This window comes from Rutidosis leptorrhynchoides, chromosome 5 (genome assembly GCF_046630445.1).
Source record: "Rutidosis leptorrhynchoides isolate AG116_Rl617_1_P2 chromosome 5, CSIRO_AGI_Rlap_v1, whole genome shotgun sequence".
Lineage (NCBI taxonomy): Eukaryota > Viridiplantae > Streptophyta > Magnoliopsida > Asterales > Asteraceae > Rutidosis > Rutidosis leptorrhynchoides.
The window spans coordinates 152,778,081-152,795,723 of NC_092337.1; positions in this window are offsets into that span (position 1 = coordinate 152,778,081).

The following is a 17,643-nucleotide window of genomic DNA, read 5'->3' on the forward strand; positions in this document are numbered from 1 at the left end:
TTGACGTATGTAAACGTCAAGAGAGGTATACTGTGGGACAATAACTGGAGCTATCGATATGGCTCTAGCTTGATCAGCTAGTAGTTGTAGACCTGGCAGGGTCAACGATCCTCTTGGGGTTTTATAGCCGTTAGTGCTATGTATAGCCGTTAGTGCTATGAGAGTGAATAGTTGTGTAACGCTATTGATATTATTAGTGAGTAGCTATGTATAGCTATGGATACCTTTATTATATAGGTATGTAAGGCTGTGTAGTATAGTGCCTTTGGTGCCTTTACTGAATAGCTTGTTGATGTTATTGCTACTCTGTTAATTGAATCACTGCCTAGCTCTGTATGATATAGTTAAGTAATGATATATTATGTGATAGCTGTGTAATGCTATGTCCTTATACCCTTGACCTAATGCATGATCCCTAAAAGCTAGGCTTGGTACTTTGTATTAGTATCCATTGGGATATATCACTCACTTAGCGTTATGCTAATCCCCCACATTTTCTCCCCTGCAGGTTATATTGTTTGCATGCTAGAGACGGGAGAAGATAGTTGTACTTTGGTTATGTTTGACACAATGAAGAAATCTGATGTTTGAATTAACTATGCTTCACTGTTTCGAAAAGTAACACCAGTTGAACTGTAATGAATAGTATCATATATGTTTAATATATGCTTATAACCACGATTTGATAAACTGATATTCCGCTGTGTAATTTAAAAAAAAAAAGGTACGGTGTTACAACTTGATATCAGAGCATAGATTTGGCCGCATGTACATTTTGATGAATGTCATGTTCCCAAATCTAGTTTGGAGTTGTGTCAAACATACTAGTGGGGGAAGGGAAAGTGAATATGGGTGGAATACGTGTTAGTTGATAGGTACTAACTGATTATCCACTAAGTTTTTGTGAGATGTTGTGATAAGACATGTATGGCTGATCAAATTCAGGACGTCGATACCCCCTTGACCCCTAGACTAACAAGAGCGTCCTCAGAGGAGCTTAGTGCAGAAGATGATTTACAAAAGTATAATTTTCAATTACAAAGTCAACTGAATGAAATGAGAGATAAAATACGAGAGTTGGAACAACAAAAGTCGCAAGCAGATATTACTACTATTGCTCCATTCACAACTATTCCAGGTACACCTCCAGAATATGTAACTTCGAAAAGTGCGTCTATGCCTATTGGAGACGCAGTGCCACACCGATTGCAACCACAATCTCAAATTCCACTCCAGTCTAATTATTCAAATCCAGCACAGACGTTGTATCCGTATCAGATCTTTCAACAAACCTCAATTGAAACCAAGAAGAAGTGTACCTATAACCAGTTCTTAAATTGTAATCCTCCTACGTATTCGGGCAGTACTAACCCAAGTGACACATTAAATTGGCCAAGAGAAGTGGATCGGGCATTTGAAGTGTGTCAATGTGAACCAGAACTCATAGTTACTTTTGTTTGTCGGTTATTGAAGAATAAAGCTATGGTATGGTGGGATTCTGTCATTACCCATATAACAAAGGAACAATTTGGTTAAATCACTTGGGAGCAATTTTGTGAAAAAGTGTGCGAACACTATTGTACCCCGTACGAGATAGAAAAGTTATGGAGAGAGTTTATGGAATTCAAAATGACCGAACAAATGTCTGTGGATGATGTGATTGATCAATATACTGACAAACTAAGGTTTGTGCATCAATGGGTTCCAGATGAACGATCTAAAATTGATCATTTTGTGGAAATGTTATTACCAGAATATCGAACTTTGGCAAGACCTGCCACCACTTTATCTCAAGCTTTTGTTATGGCAAAAATGGTTGAGGGTGATATTAAAGCTGCAATAAACCGTAAAAAAAAGAATGTAAGGCTTCAGCAGCAAAGTCAAACAATAAGTCAACCTACTTTAAAGTCAAAGAAATCTTTTTGGAACAAGATGAAAAGGAAACAGACTCAGAGTGTATCTAAGTCGAAATTTAAACGTGGTGTGTTCATTATAGAGCAAGTCACGGTGGAGATTGTTCTGAAAGAACGTGCCGATGTTACCGATGTGGTTTAATAGGACATGATGTCCAGTCTTGTTCATTTAAGGATAATGTATGTTTGAATTGTCAGAATGAAGGTCATCGATCTGATCAGTGTCCATCCGTAAGAAAGACATATTCTGAATCAAGGTCTGGGGCAAGGTCAGGATCAACTGAGGGTTCGATGGGAGGATCATCAGTTTTAGTGATGGGGCAGAAGAGGAAGAAATCCTCTTGAATCTATAAGGTATGCTCTTGGTTAATTGTTATATATATGTGTGTACTGTTGATTGTAAACAACTACTTGACTGTGCTTGTAGTCAGTGGGGATTCACTGAGATTAATTATGATACAATTACTTCCTCCCTAAGGGCCGAAGTAATCAAAGGTTTAGTGGTTCCAACCACAATGATTGTGACTGGAAGTACTTTTGGAGATTTAGGGAACTTAGTCTCTATGACATGTCTGTGTGATATTTATAGATTGTTTCTCCGGCTTTTTGTAATGTGTTTTCTCCGCTGCATGATTATGTGCATGTGAAGTGATTACTTTTCGCCCTAAAGTAAAAGTAGTCGGTGGTTTGATGACTCATGTTACATAAGTTATGTATGGAGACCATTGACATTATTGGGATTTTATTCCCTTTTGATTGGTTGCCATGCCTTAGGTGATTGCTATGTTCTCTAAGACTGGTTAAATATGATGCAATAGTTATGCTTTTCATGATTCTTGTAATTTGTTGGTTATATACTACATGTGACTTTTGGCTGTAGTGACCCGAACTTTTCCATGTTTATATATATTAATTGAGATTGATATTTACATGATTAAATGTTTCCAACATGTTAAGCAATCAAACTTGTTAAAACTTGATTAATTGAAATATGTTTCATATAGACAATTGACCACCCAAGTTGACCGGTGATTCACGAACGTTAAAACTTGTAAAAACTATATGATGACATATATATGGATATATATATAGTTAACATGATACTATGATAAGTAAACATATCATTAAGTATATTAACAATGAACTACATATGTAAAAACAAGACTACTAACTTAATGATTTTTAAACGAGACATATATGTAACGATTATCGTTGTAAAGACATTTAATGTATATATATATCATATTAAGAGATATTCATACATGATAATATCATGATAATATAATAATTTAAAATCTCATTTGATATTATAAACATTGGGTTAACAACATTTAACAAGATCGTTAACCTAAAGGTTTCAAAACAACACTTACATGTAACGACTAACGATGACTTAACGACTCAGTTAAAATGTATATACATGTAGTGTTTTAATATGTATTTATACACTTTTGAAAGACTTCAATACACTTATCAAAATACTTCTACTTAACAAAAATGCTTACAATTACATCCTCGTTCAGTTTCATCAACAATTCTACTCGTATGCACCCGTATTCGTACTCGTACAATACACAGCTTTTAGATATATGTACTATTGGTATATACACTCTAATTATCAGCTCTAAGCAGCCCATGTGAGTCACCTAACACATGTGAGAACCATAATTTGGCAACTAGCATGAAATATCTCATAAAATTACAAAAATATGAGAAATCATTCATGACTTATTTACATGAAAACAAAATTACATATCCTTTATATCTAATCCATACACCAACGACCAAAAACACCTACAAACATTTTCATTCTTCAATTTTCTTCATCTAATTGATCTCTCTCAAGTTCTATCTTCAAGTTCTAAGTGTTCTTCATAAATTCTACAAGTTCTAGTTACATAAAATCAAGAATACTTTCAAGTTTGCTAGCTCACTTCCAATCTTGTAAGGTGATCATCCAACCTCAAGAAATCTTTGTTTCTTACAGTAGGTTATCATTCTAATATAAGGTAATAATCATATTCAAACTTTGGTTCAATTTCTATAACTATAACAATCTTATTTCAAGTGATGATCTTACTTGAACTTGTTTTCGTGTCATGATTCTGCTTCAAGAACTTCGAGCCATCCAAGGATCCGTTGAAGCTAGATCCATTTTTCTATTTTCCAGTAGGTTTATCCAAGGAACTTAAGGTAGTAATGATGTTCATAACATCATTCGATTCATACATATAAAGCTATCTTATTCGAAGGTTTAAACTTGTAATCACTAGAACATAGTTTAGTTAATTCTAAACTTGTTCGCAAACAAAAGTTAATCCTTCTAACTTGACTTTTAAAATCAACTAAACACATGTTCTATATCTATATGATATGCTAACTTAATGATTTAAAACCTGGAAACACGAAAAACACCGTAAAATCGGATTTACACCGTCGTAGTAACACCGCGGGCTGTTTTGGGTTAGTTAATTAAAAACTATGATAAACTTTGATTTAAAAGTTGTTATTCTGAGAAAATGATTTTTATTATGAACATGAAACTATATCCAAAAATTATGGTTAAACTCAAAGTGGAAGTATGTTTTCTAAAATGGTCATCTAGACGTCGTTCTTTCGACTGAAATGACTACCTTTACAAAAACGACTTGTAACTTATTTTTCAGACTATAAACCTATACATTTTCTGTTTAGATTCATAAAATAGAGTTCAATATGAAACCATAGCAATTTGATTCACTCAAAACAGATTTAAAATGAAGAAGTTATGGGTAAAACAAGATTGGATAATTTATCTCATTTTAGCTACGTGAAAATTGGTAACAAATCTATTCCAACCATAACTTAATCAACTTGTATTGTATATTATGTAATCTTGAGATACCATAGACACGTATACAATGTTTCGACCTATCATGTCGACACATCTATATATATTTTGGAACAACCATAGACACTCTATATGTGAATGTTGGAGTTAGCTATACAGGGTTGAGGTTGATTCCAAAATATATATAGTTTGAGTTGTGATCAATACTGAGATACGTATACACTGGGTCGTGGATTGATTCAAGATAATATTTATCGATTTATTTCTGTACATCTAACTGTGGACAACTAGTTGTAGGTTACTAACGAGGACAGCTGACTTAATAAACTTAAAACATCAAAATATATTAAAAGTGTTGTAAATATATTTTGAACATACTTTGATATATATGTATATATTGTTATAGGTTCGTGAATCAACCAGTGGCCAAGTATTACTTCCCGACGAAGTAAAAATCTGCGAAAGTGAGTTTCATTATTTCCCTTTTTATATATATTTTTGGGCTGAGAATACATGCAATGTTTTAATAACTATTTTTCAATATTTATATGCGTGAGTTTCATTTGCCTTTTTACCCTTTTATATTTTTGGGCTGAGAATACATGCGCTGCTTTTATAAATGCTTTACGAAATCGAATATGCTTCTTTTTATTAAGTCTGGTAATCTAAGAATTAGGGAACAGACACCCTAATTGACGCGAACTCTAAAGATAGATCTATTGGGCCTAACAAACCCCATCCAAAGTACCGGATGCTTTAGTACTTCGAAATTTACATCATATCCGAAGGGTGTCCCGGAATGATGGGGATATTCTTATATATGCATCTTGTTAATGTCGGTTACCAGGTGTTCACCATATGAATGATTTTTATCTCTATGTATGGGATGTGTATTGAAATATGAAATCTTGTGGTCTATTATTATGATTTGATATATATAGGTTAAACCTATAACTCACCAACATTTTTGTTGACGTTTTAAGCATGTTTATTCTCAGGTGATTATTAAGAGCTTTCGCTGTCGCATACTTAAATAAGGACGAGATTTGGAGTCCATGCTTGTATGATATTGTGTAAAAACGGCATTCAAGAAACTTATTTTGTTGTAACATATTTGTATTGTAAACCATTATGTAATGGTCGTGTGTAAACAGGATATTTTAGATTATCATTATTTGATAATCTATGTAAAGCTTTTTAAACCTTTATTGATGAAATAAAGGTTATGGTTTGTTTTAAAATGAATGCAGTCTTTGAAAAACGTCTCATATAGAGGTCAAAACCTCGCAACGAAATCAATTAATATGGAACGTTTTTAATCAATAAGAACGGGACATTTCAGTTGGTATCCGAGCGTTGGTCTTAGAGAACCAGAATTTTGCATTAGTGTGTCTTATTGAGTTTGTTAGGATGCATTAGTGAGTCTGGACTTCGACCGTGTTTACTTGAAAAATGATTGCTTAACAAATTTTGTTGAAAACTATATATTTTTAACATGTGAATATTATGTGATATATTAATCTCTTAACGCGTTTGATATTATGTGATAGATTTCTACCTCTAGAACAAGTCCCATTGACTCACCTAATAATAATGAAGAGTCAAATGTAAATTGGAATGATTCGTGGACTGATTCACAAGTTTTCGAAGAGGAACCGGAAGAAGAGTCAGAACCGGAAGAAGAATCGGAACCGGAAGAAGAATCGGAACCGGATGAAGAAATAGAACCGGTGGGGGAAATAATAAAATGGTTAAGTAAAAGAAAATTCTCAACCAACCGACCAAGGTTAATTATGGTCAATGGTGTTTCCGCCAAGGAAGCAAAATATTGGGAGGATTACCAATTCTCCGATGAATCGGATTCCGACGAGAATTCCGATGATGTTATAGAAATTACCCCAACTGAATTTAAAAAGGCAAAAGAAAATAATAAGGGAAAGGGCATAAAAATAGAGAAATCTAATTCCAACCCCGATGAACTTTATATGTATCATCAACCCCCGAAGTCCTTAAGTTGTAACAATGACCCGGGAACCTCTAAACCACCAGGTTTTTCTAAACCAATGTGGAAAACGACGGCTCGTATTAGGAGAACATCATATATCCCTAGAAACTTGGCAAAACGAACCAAAACTGAAGAAGAAGAAACAAGCGAGTCGGAATAAGATAGTTGTATTCGTGTGGTGTAATATATGTAATATAGTGTACTTATGTTTTATGATATATGTAAAAATTAATTGTATTAATAAGTATTTTTTTTATGAATCTAACTCTTGTCTATTTTACAGTATAAAAACACAAAATGGATAGACAACCCAATATTTTAAGAGACCTACCCAGAGACATGATTGATGAAATCTTGTCTAGAGTCGGTCAGAATTCTTCGGCACAACTATTTAAGGTGAGATCAGTTTGTAAGACATTCGAAGAACGTTCCAAGAATGCCTTGGTTTATAAAAGGCTTTCGTTCGAAAGATGGGGGATATCACATTGGGAAATCCATAAGTTACGATGTGTTTACTTTGACGCATATATTGCGGGGAAGCCAAATGCTATTTTACGCAATGGGTTAAGAAATTATTTTGACTCAATATATCCGAATATTGGACTTCGTGATTTAGAAAAAGCGGCTAACATGAAACATAAAGAAGCATGTTATGCTTACGGATTAGTAATGTTCGCTTCTCACCAAAGTGAGAACAAGAACATCGAGCTACAACTATTAAACAAAACGTTCCACAAGTGACGGAGTCGGTAATTGGGGTAAGAAATGAGGTTTTTAGATTGTTACGGGACTGTTGGACATTACGTAACCCTCGTCCCTTTGACGACGTTACAACACGCTGTCTTATCAACGGCCATAACGGTTATGTTCCACAAGACCAAGGATGGGAAGTAATCCTAGTAAAACCAGAATGCATGACTTGTTTCTGTACGTATGAATTACGTGTCTTTATTGCCTTTGCTGAACGACTTGTGTACTAGCTAGAATTATCTTCACAACCATCTTGTATCAAATTTATTGTGTGCTATATTTCATGCTATATGTAAAATAAGCGGTATTGTAAGTTTGTAAAATATTGTGTAAAAGTTTGAACGTGAAATATTATTATAATCAGTTTTTCATATAGAATTGTAGTAGTTGAATTGTATATTAGCTACTAAGTATGAACTTAACGGGTAGGTACTACCCGAATTTAAACTTATAAAATACTAATATGAAGAAAAAGCTTTTATAAATGAGTTCATATTATGCTACGAAATACTATTAACTACTCTTAATATTCTGTATGATTAACTTGTTCCATTTGACTATTTTGAAGGAAATGGCACCGACTACTCGACACACCGTGAATATGAATGAAGAGGAATTCCGTACTTTTCTAGCTTCAAACATAACCGCAGTACAGGCTGCGCTACATACCAACAATAACCTTGGATCTAGCAGTACAGGAAATTGTGTAGGATGCACCTACAAAGAATTCACTGCCTGCAAACCTTTGGAATTTGATGGAACCGAAGGACCGATCGGATTGAAACGGTGGACCGAGAAGGTCGAATCGGTGTTTGCCATAAGTAAGTGTACTGAAGAGGACAAAGTGAAGTACGCTACGCATACCTTCACAGGTTCTGCGTTAACATGGTGGAATACCTATCTAGAGCAAGTGGGACAAGACGATGCGTACGCACTACCGTGGTCAGCATTCAAGCACTTGATGAACGAGAAGTACCGTCCCAGAACCGAGGTCAATAAGCTCAAGACAGAACTTAGAGGGTTACGAACCCAAGGATTTGATATTACCACGTACGAAAGACGATTCACAGAATTGTGCCTATTGTGTCCGGGAGCATTCGAAGATGAGGAAGAGAAGATCGACGCGTTTGTGAAAGGATTACCGGAAAGAATCCAAGAAGATATAAGTTCACACGAGCCCGCCTCCATACAACAGGCATGTAGAATGGCTCACAAACTAGTGAACCATATTGAAGAAAGAATTAAAGAACAGACTGCTGAAGAGGCCAATGTGAAGCAAGTCAAAAGAAAGTGGGAGGAAAACGGTGATAAGAATCACCAATACAACAACAACAGCAATTACAACAATAATCGCAACAATTATCCCAACAATCGCAACATCAATCGCAACTACAACAAACGACCCAACAACAACAACAACAACAACAACAACTACTACTACAACAATCATCCCAACAACAATAATAACCACAACAACAACAACAATCAGAAACAGCTATGCCAAAGGTGTGAAAAGTATCACTCGGGGTTCTGCACCAAATTTTGCAACAAGTGTAAAAGAAATGGTCATAGCGCGGCGAAGTGTGAGGTCTACGGACTAGGGGTTAATAGAACGAAAGGAACAAATGGTGTCAGAACGAGTAATGGCGGAGCAAGTAGTGTCGGAGCAAGTTATGCCAATGTAGTTTGTTATAAATGTGGAAAACCGGGCCACATTATTAGAAATTGCCCGAACCAGGAGAACACGAATGGACAAGGCCGCGGAAGAGTTTTCAATATTAATGCGACAGAGGCACAGGAAGACCCGGAGCTTGTTACGGGTACATTTCTTATTGACAATAAATCTGCTTACGTTTTATTTGATTCGGGTGCGGATAGAAGCTATATGAGTAGAGATTTTTGTGCTAAATTAAGTTGTCCATTGACGCCTTTGGATAGTAAATTTTTACTCGAATTAGCAAATGGTAAATTAATTTCAGTAGATAATATATGTCGGAATCGAGAAATAAAATTGGTTAGCGAAACATTTAAGATTGATTTGATACCAGTAGAGTTAGGGAGTTTTGATGTGATAATCGGTATGGACTGGTTGAAAGAAGTGAAAGCAGAGATCGTTTGTGTCACGTCCTCAGATAGGGCCTGGGGTATTTGTGACTAATTATATCAAATCACAGTTGTATAAACGAGAACGACTCTACATGAGACGTTTTGTTGAGTTTTGCAGCGGAAGATAAATATGTCTTTAATTGATATGATATGTAATGAAGACTCCAAGCATAGCAAGCAATCATCATCAAAGCAGTAGATATACAGCGGAAGCAATATTTAAGTACCTGAGAATAAACATGCTTAAAAAGTCAACACGAGGTTGAGTGAGTTCATAAGTTTGTCATAAATAATGATTTTAGTAATAGTGTTATACCACAAGATTTGTTTTCATAAGTAGATCACTCAGATCCAGTCAAGTTGATCTCTCGCAGGATCAAAAAGTTATGCCAGTGCGTGATATTTAGACTAAACGTTGTTTGCCCCGTGACAAGTTGTTCTGTCCTTGTCGTTTAATTTCATTATCAAGTAATACAAAGACTTAGTCAAATGTATCGGGGACGTTACTCCCGATAGGCCTATCCCCAATAATTAAGAATGCCGCAACAATTAAAAATATCACTGTAGGGACTTAGTAGGACATAGCTGGGTATAGCATAGTTTTAACAGTTGGTACTGATATTTAGACTAGACTTTCAAGTTTGCCCCGTACAAGTTATCGTTTATACTTGTCGGTTGGGGACTTGCTGGTCATAGTCCAACATATCACAGTTTAATAGTTGATACGTGTAAAACAGTTATAAAAGTTGCGCATGTATTCTCAGCCCAAAAATATATAAAAAGGGAGCAGATGAACTCACCTTAAGTAGCAGTTGAAGTATTCCACGCAAGAAGGAAAGTAAACAAGTAAGTGATCTGGATATCAACCTTGAGGTATAGCGTTTGATTAGTTAATGTCTAACTTGACATAAAGTATGTTTATTAATATAGCAACTATATTGACAGTGACGGTTTTCGAGAAAAGTTTCTATTTCTCAAAAGTTTCTATTTTTGGAAACCTACTATTTATGAAAAACTTCCACTTATAGTAAGCTTCTAGTTTAAGAATGTTCGGGTTATAATTCTTAACAAAGATGTTGTACAATCTCGCCCAAACTTCGTCGCTAACATGCAAGTCACTCGAATGATCTATTGTTACCGAGCGGCCCAGGATCTCTTGACCAGAATCTAAGTCTTGGCATTCGAGATCCACAAGCGTCCCATAATGGTAACAAGGATCACCCTAGGCCACAAGTAGCGGTGATGTTTGTAGTCTTTGTACATTATCTTTAATTATAACCTTCACGTTAGGTGCGTATATACATATATATTCATTAATTCGATTTTAATTATAACTCCTATATATTAATTCATAAAAATACTTTTATAATTTTTAGTAACATATATTACTAATTATAACATGTTATTTATTTTAATTTTAATTGCATATAATTTATAACATTATTTACATGTTTCGGTAAAAAAAAATTAAACCGAAGTAAATAGTAAAAAGTAAAAAGTAAAAAGTAAAAAGTAAGAAAAGAATACTTACTAGTAGTAATTCTTCAAAGAGAGAATGAGAGAAATTTTGGTGTGAGTTTGAATGAGAAATGAGGGGTATTTAAACTTGAAAAAATTAGGTAAAAAGAATAAAATAATTAAAAGAAAAAGAAATATTTTAATTTTTAATGGGATTTTAAAATTCAAAAGTATTAAATGTTAGGTCATGGGATAATGCACAAAATAAAATAATAAAAGTAGTTTTCCAATATAATTTTTAATTAAAAAGTAATTTATTTGTTTATTTATTTATTTTATTAAAAAAATCATTTATTTTAAGGATTTTTTATATATATATATTTTTTTAAAATAAACAAATTGATTTACTACTTTTCCAAGAATATTTGTCAATATTTTTTTATATTCATAATAACAATACTGATAATAAAGATATTAATTATTGATATCTTGTTTAAAAAGGATATTAATAATAATAATATTAATATATCAAATTAATGCGTAATTATTTACAAATAATTGTTCGTGAATCGTTGGAATTAGTCGAGGTTAAATGAAATCATATAAAGATTTTTGTTTGAATTTTGCCGAAAATTTACGGGTTGTCACAGTATCCCCCTGTTAATAGAAATTTCGTCCCAAAATTTAGTTGTTGCCATCAGTCGACATTGTTTGTAAACAGGTGAGGATATTTTCGTTTTATTTGGTCTTCACGTTCCCAGGTATGCTCGGGGCCTTTCGTGAATTCCAACTAATAGGATATTGTTTTGTTTATAGCGTTTAAATCTTACGATCCATAAATTCTACGAAGTGCATTTTATTATTAATGCGGAGGTTATCTAAAGGATTTAACAAGAGTGTCATTGATTAGGTTTTCCTCAGAAAGAGATGATGACGTTATACAAGCATTTCAATATACATGAAATGTGTGATGAATAATAGTGAGCTTATTTAAACCTTGAGCGTTTATGCCACAATATTAGGGTAGACAAAATAGAGAGGAGTTCATGAAAATCATAATCATGAAATTTGATAGAGATCGTCATTCTTTACAACAAGAATGATGAATATGAGTTGAAAAATAGAGTTTTATCGACATTAAATAATATGGATAAAACGATTCGATTATAGAAAGAGTATAAATGAAACTATCACAAAAGAGTGAAATGAGGAAATTAAATGTTCACCTTAACTTTTGATATGGTTAAAGTTGATTTCCGGAATTCAAGGGATTTAAAGAAATCTTCTTAATCTTTATAAGATTTGATTCTCCGGTAACTAAGAAAATTCGGATTTTCTTTAATTAAATGCGGTGAATTGTCTCGATTGCTGTGTCTAGAATTTCGCTATAAATTAGCTTCTTCTGTTTCATTATCTTCACCACTTCTATACTTTCTTCCTCAATTCATACTTCCAAAAGATTTCTTAATATGCTCAATCCAGTTCTTGTTCTTGACCTTATATTGGTTATCGCCACAATCTTCCTTCTTTTCCAACTCCCACCAGAGGAGTGTGTTTACTTCTATTATGCTCTAGGATTTATCGTGTTTTTAGTTCTCCCGTGTCTTTATATTGCTATACGCATTGATATACACGGTTTGTAATTTCGGTATTGTTATCGGGCTTTATATTTTCCCTTATTTGTCGAAGCTCTTTGCCTTTTTATTCTCCTCTCGACTCTAAGTAAAGCGAGTAATGGTCCAGAATTTGTATGTATGAAGTTTCGAATGAACTTAATGTTCTAAGCAGGAAGGAAAGTGATATCATGATTTGATTTGTTATATTACAAGAATTACTGAAAATAGAACTATCAAGAATATATGTTCTTGATATGTTCAGAGATTAAGTAGAATGTAAGAGTCGTGTAACATGGCAAATGATGATTATAAAGTCTATGAATCATCATCTTCCATTAAAAATTTAGCATGACTTACTGTAATATAATCACGTTGGCCTGACGTCATTATATTATACTAACTCATGCTTCAATTCCCAACAATACTTCAAATCATTCATAATTTAAACTTGAATTTTACAGAATATAGAAACTAAAACAGTTTCCTTTATGATGTGATAAAGATATCGTAAGGAGATAGTTAATTGCGGTCAAGAATCGTTATAAAGATATCTTCAGAAATATAGAGGATATTTATAACGAAAGATACGGTAATATCTTAGAATTTCTAAGATCCAATGATGAGGAAAATTCTTCTGTTTCCTCTGCATTTAATGCTACCATATCTGAATCATTGGTTATCAATCCGAGATGGTTTCAAGAAATTTTATTGTTTAGATGATTAAACGCTGATTGTAATCGTCAACGGATCTAATGGTTAACGAATAGGTGTTATTAATTTTAAAAGTAATGAATGATAATTTCGGTGGTTTGATATGATAATTCATCATAGAATATGAATGAATACAATTCATGAGAATCAGAATTGAAGAATGTAACATATTAATGTGAGATATAAATATTTCTAGGGTATTACCTACCCGTTAAAATATTTTCACACTTAACAGTTTGTACAATAGAATTTACAATCTTTATGAAGATATACGTTCATATATGTATTCTTCAGATATAATCATGGATTTAATGAGTTAATATATATTAAACTCATCTGATTTGCGGTTTGGAACGAGAGTAAATAATCTCCAAAACCTTAGAAATTTCATAATTGTCGCGAAATATTTTGCTAATGAAGTTATGAATCAATACATTCATCATTACACTTGATTTATTATGAAATGGAGTTTATTGTGTTGAAGCAGTGATTAACAATTATTAAGTCATTAATTAAGGGTGTACATCATAGCATATTAGTGATATGAATTAACCAAGTAGTACATACTAGTTGAGATTCACACGTAATTGCTTAGTACGACAAGATTTATTATTGTTCCAAATCATATATATATATATATATATATATATATAAGATATACATATATAATTCTTCACGAAGAATGAGTCAATACATCTTAGCTCATTATTACTAATATTCCTTGGTATCTATGGGCGTATGATGTTGATGTTTGAGGTACTGAGTGTGATGTTGAGACGTGGGATGCGAATGTTGTTGCTGATGAAGCTGATGCTGTTGGTTGTGATGCTGATGGTACTGGTTATGCTGCTGGTGCAGCTGATGCTTGTAGATATCGCACCGTATTCTCCAGTGCCACCATTCGAGCGCGAAGCTCGTTGACTTCTTCTACCATTTCGGGATGATTGGCGGTTAGAACAAGAGGGTGAATAAGATCTAAAATCTACGATATTATATATTCGTGACGGGATACCCTGGAAAGAAGAGAGAAAATGGTGTTCCGAACTGGTTCGCCGGTAAGTGCTTCAGGTTCTTCACCAAGAGGTGAATTTGATTGATGGAAGGGATCACCTTCTTCTTGCCTCCATTGATTGAGTCGGCTACGAACCCATCCACAATTCATCCAGAATAGATGATGGTTGATTGGTTCGTTTGTTCCAGTTACGCTGCCATTGGAGCTCGAGGAGTTCGAGAAATTCATATTATGTGTTTGGAATAGGGTTTGATATGAAATGGGTATTGAATACCGAATGATATATTCGTCTCCTTGAATACGTATTTATAGCAAAAAGATTTCCGTAATTTACGGAGGAAATTTAGGAAAAGTGGTAGACAAGGTCTATTGGGATAGATATGATAAGATATGATTTGTCTATACTCCAATAATGGCAGTATGACGTGTCGAGATTATAAAATGATAAGTATGTAATCTAATAATCTTTCGATTAAAGACTTTCAATTCGTATAATGTGATAACCCAATGACATATTCCGATTCGCAAACCGATGCATAAAGGTATAAGGCATATAGGTTTGTGATATAACAGGGAGTTAGGTATTTTGAGTATGAATAGTAACAATTATAGGAGTTTCAAAAATCATGGATAATATTTCATGTAATACATATGTAATACACAAAACCATGATAGGTGACATAGGAATGTCAAGAATTTCAGAAATCATGGTGTCACATTTAAATGCGGTGGCGTAATTGGATAATACTTAGGAAAGTGAGCAGAGTTCTTAGGTTGGCTCGGCATTCTAAGATAAGTAAAGTTTCTAAAGTATAGTGTAGCATTTAACAGTTAAAGGCAATAAGTAAAGGCACTACGGTCAAGGAAAGTTGTAGTCCTACATTGCTAAGGTACCTAATTGTATAAGGCACACATAAAATGCAATCCTGGTTCTCTACAACAACCTGTTCTGATACCAATCTGTCACGTCCTCAGATAGGGCCAGGGGTATTTGTGACTAATTATATCAAATCACAGTTGTATAAACGAGAACGACTCTACATGAGACGTTTTGTTGAGTTTTGCAGCGGAAGATAAATATGTCTTTAATTGATATGATATGTAATGAAGACTCCAAGCATAGCAAGCAATCATCATCAAAGCAGTAGATATACAGTGGAAGCAATATTTAAGTACCTGAGAATAAACATGCTTAAAAAGTCAACACGAGGTTGAGTGAGTTCATAAGTTTGTCATAAATAATAATTTCAGTAATAGTGTTAGACCACAAGATTTGTTTTCATAAGTAGATCACTCAGATCCAGTCAAGTTGATCTCTCGCAGGATCAAAAAGTTATGCCAGTGCGTGATATTTAGACTAAACGTTGTTTGCCCCGTGACAAGTTGTTCTGTCCTTGTCGTTTAATTTCATTATCAAGTAATACAAAGACTTAGTCAAATGTATCGGGGACGTTACTCCCGATAGGCCTATCCCCAATAATTAAGAATGCCGCAACAATTAAAAATATCACTGTAGGGACTTAGTCGGACATAGCCGGGTATAGCATAGTTTTAACAGTTGGTACTGATATTTAGACTAGACTTTCAAGTTTGCCCCGTACAAGTTATCGTTTATACTTGTCGGTTGGGGACTTGCTGGTCATAGTCCAACATATTACATACTTATTAATTATTACATCAATTTAATTACAAGTTAAAATATAATTGATATTATTATTATTATTACTTTCATTATCAATTTTAATATCAGTATTACTAATATTATTAATTTATTATATAATGTATAGATACGAGATTTGATACGCGTAACTGTTATATCAATACTAATAGTGTTATTTTTATTAATATTATTGATATCATTACTATTGTTATTAAATAATATAAATACTAATATTATTATTAATGATATTGGTAATACCATTGTTATGAAAATTAGTAAAATTTTTATAATTATTGTTATGATCATTACAAGATAACTTATTATATTTATTATCATTGATATTATTATTATTTATGTCATTATTGTTATTAATAACTATTATTATAATTGATACTAATATTTTTACTATTATTAATATTATTTAAAAGTATCATTATTATTAATATTATTATTATTTCTATTATTATTATTAGTATTTTTATTATTAATAGTATTATTATTATTAATATATTTATGAATTATTAATATTAATATTAATTATATATAAATCATAAAGATTTATAACCGTACTAAATTTGTTAACAATCCCTATCCACTTTTATTATTTTTCTCCTACTTGATTCTGTATGTTGACATATCCTTCGCTATACAACAATCGATCACCTCTGGATTTCTATTTCAATCATCCCAGCCAACAGCACAACCACTTACACATTACCAATCTCTATTATTATCCAAAAATCAAACAAAAATTAAAGAAAAATGAAGCTACTTCTTCTGTTCGTGAATATGGTAAATCAATAGCTCAATTTCGTTTTAAATTTCAAAAACTAATAATGCAGCTGTGTTAGGATTTATTTAATCAAACTATCTGGTAAGTTTCAGTCTTTAATTCCTTCAATTGATCTCAAATTCGAGAGTCAAAGTTTTAAATCAAAAAGTCAAATCTCTTTGTTCATCAAGAAATTAGTAATTATTTTAATGGCTCTGATTAAATTGATGATTCCTAAGGTTTATAGGAAGGATTTAGATTACAATTCATGTTATAATTTTAACCTAAAACGATCTAGAATTTGAATTTCGATTTAGAGTTCTTCGTGTTCTTCACAGGAATTAACAATAGTTTGAAATTGAATAAATTATCAAAATGTAAAAATGAAGATGTATTAGTAATCTCTTATACAAACTATTTGTAAGATTTTAAGTCTCAAATCGATGAATTGAATCCTAATTTTAGAGTCAAAGATCAAACATAAAAAAAAAATCAACTATTTGGTTTATTGAGAAATTTGGACTGGTTTCATTGTTCCTGGATCAATTAAGGATTTACAAGAATTCTAGGTGTAAATTACTATCAAAATCATGTTGTAATTATAAACTAAAAAGGTCAAAATTTTCGAAATCAAATTAAAGTTCATTTTTTTCTTCGCTAACAGACTGCTTTAGTCCTTTTTATTTATTTATTTATTTTTCTTTATTAATCGACATACCATAAACTGATAATCCAGGATATTTCGTTAATGTTAAAACCAAATGAAAATTTCGTTGCTGTGATTCGATTTGAACCTGGATCGTTTACAAG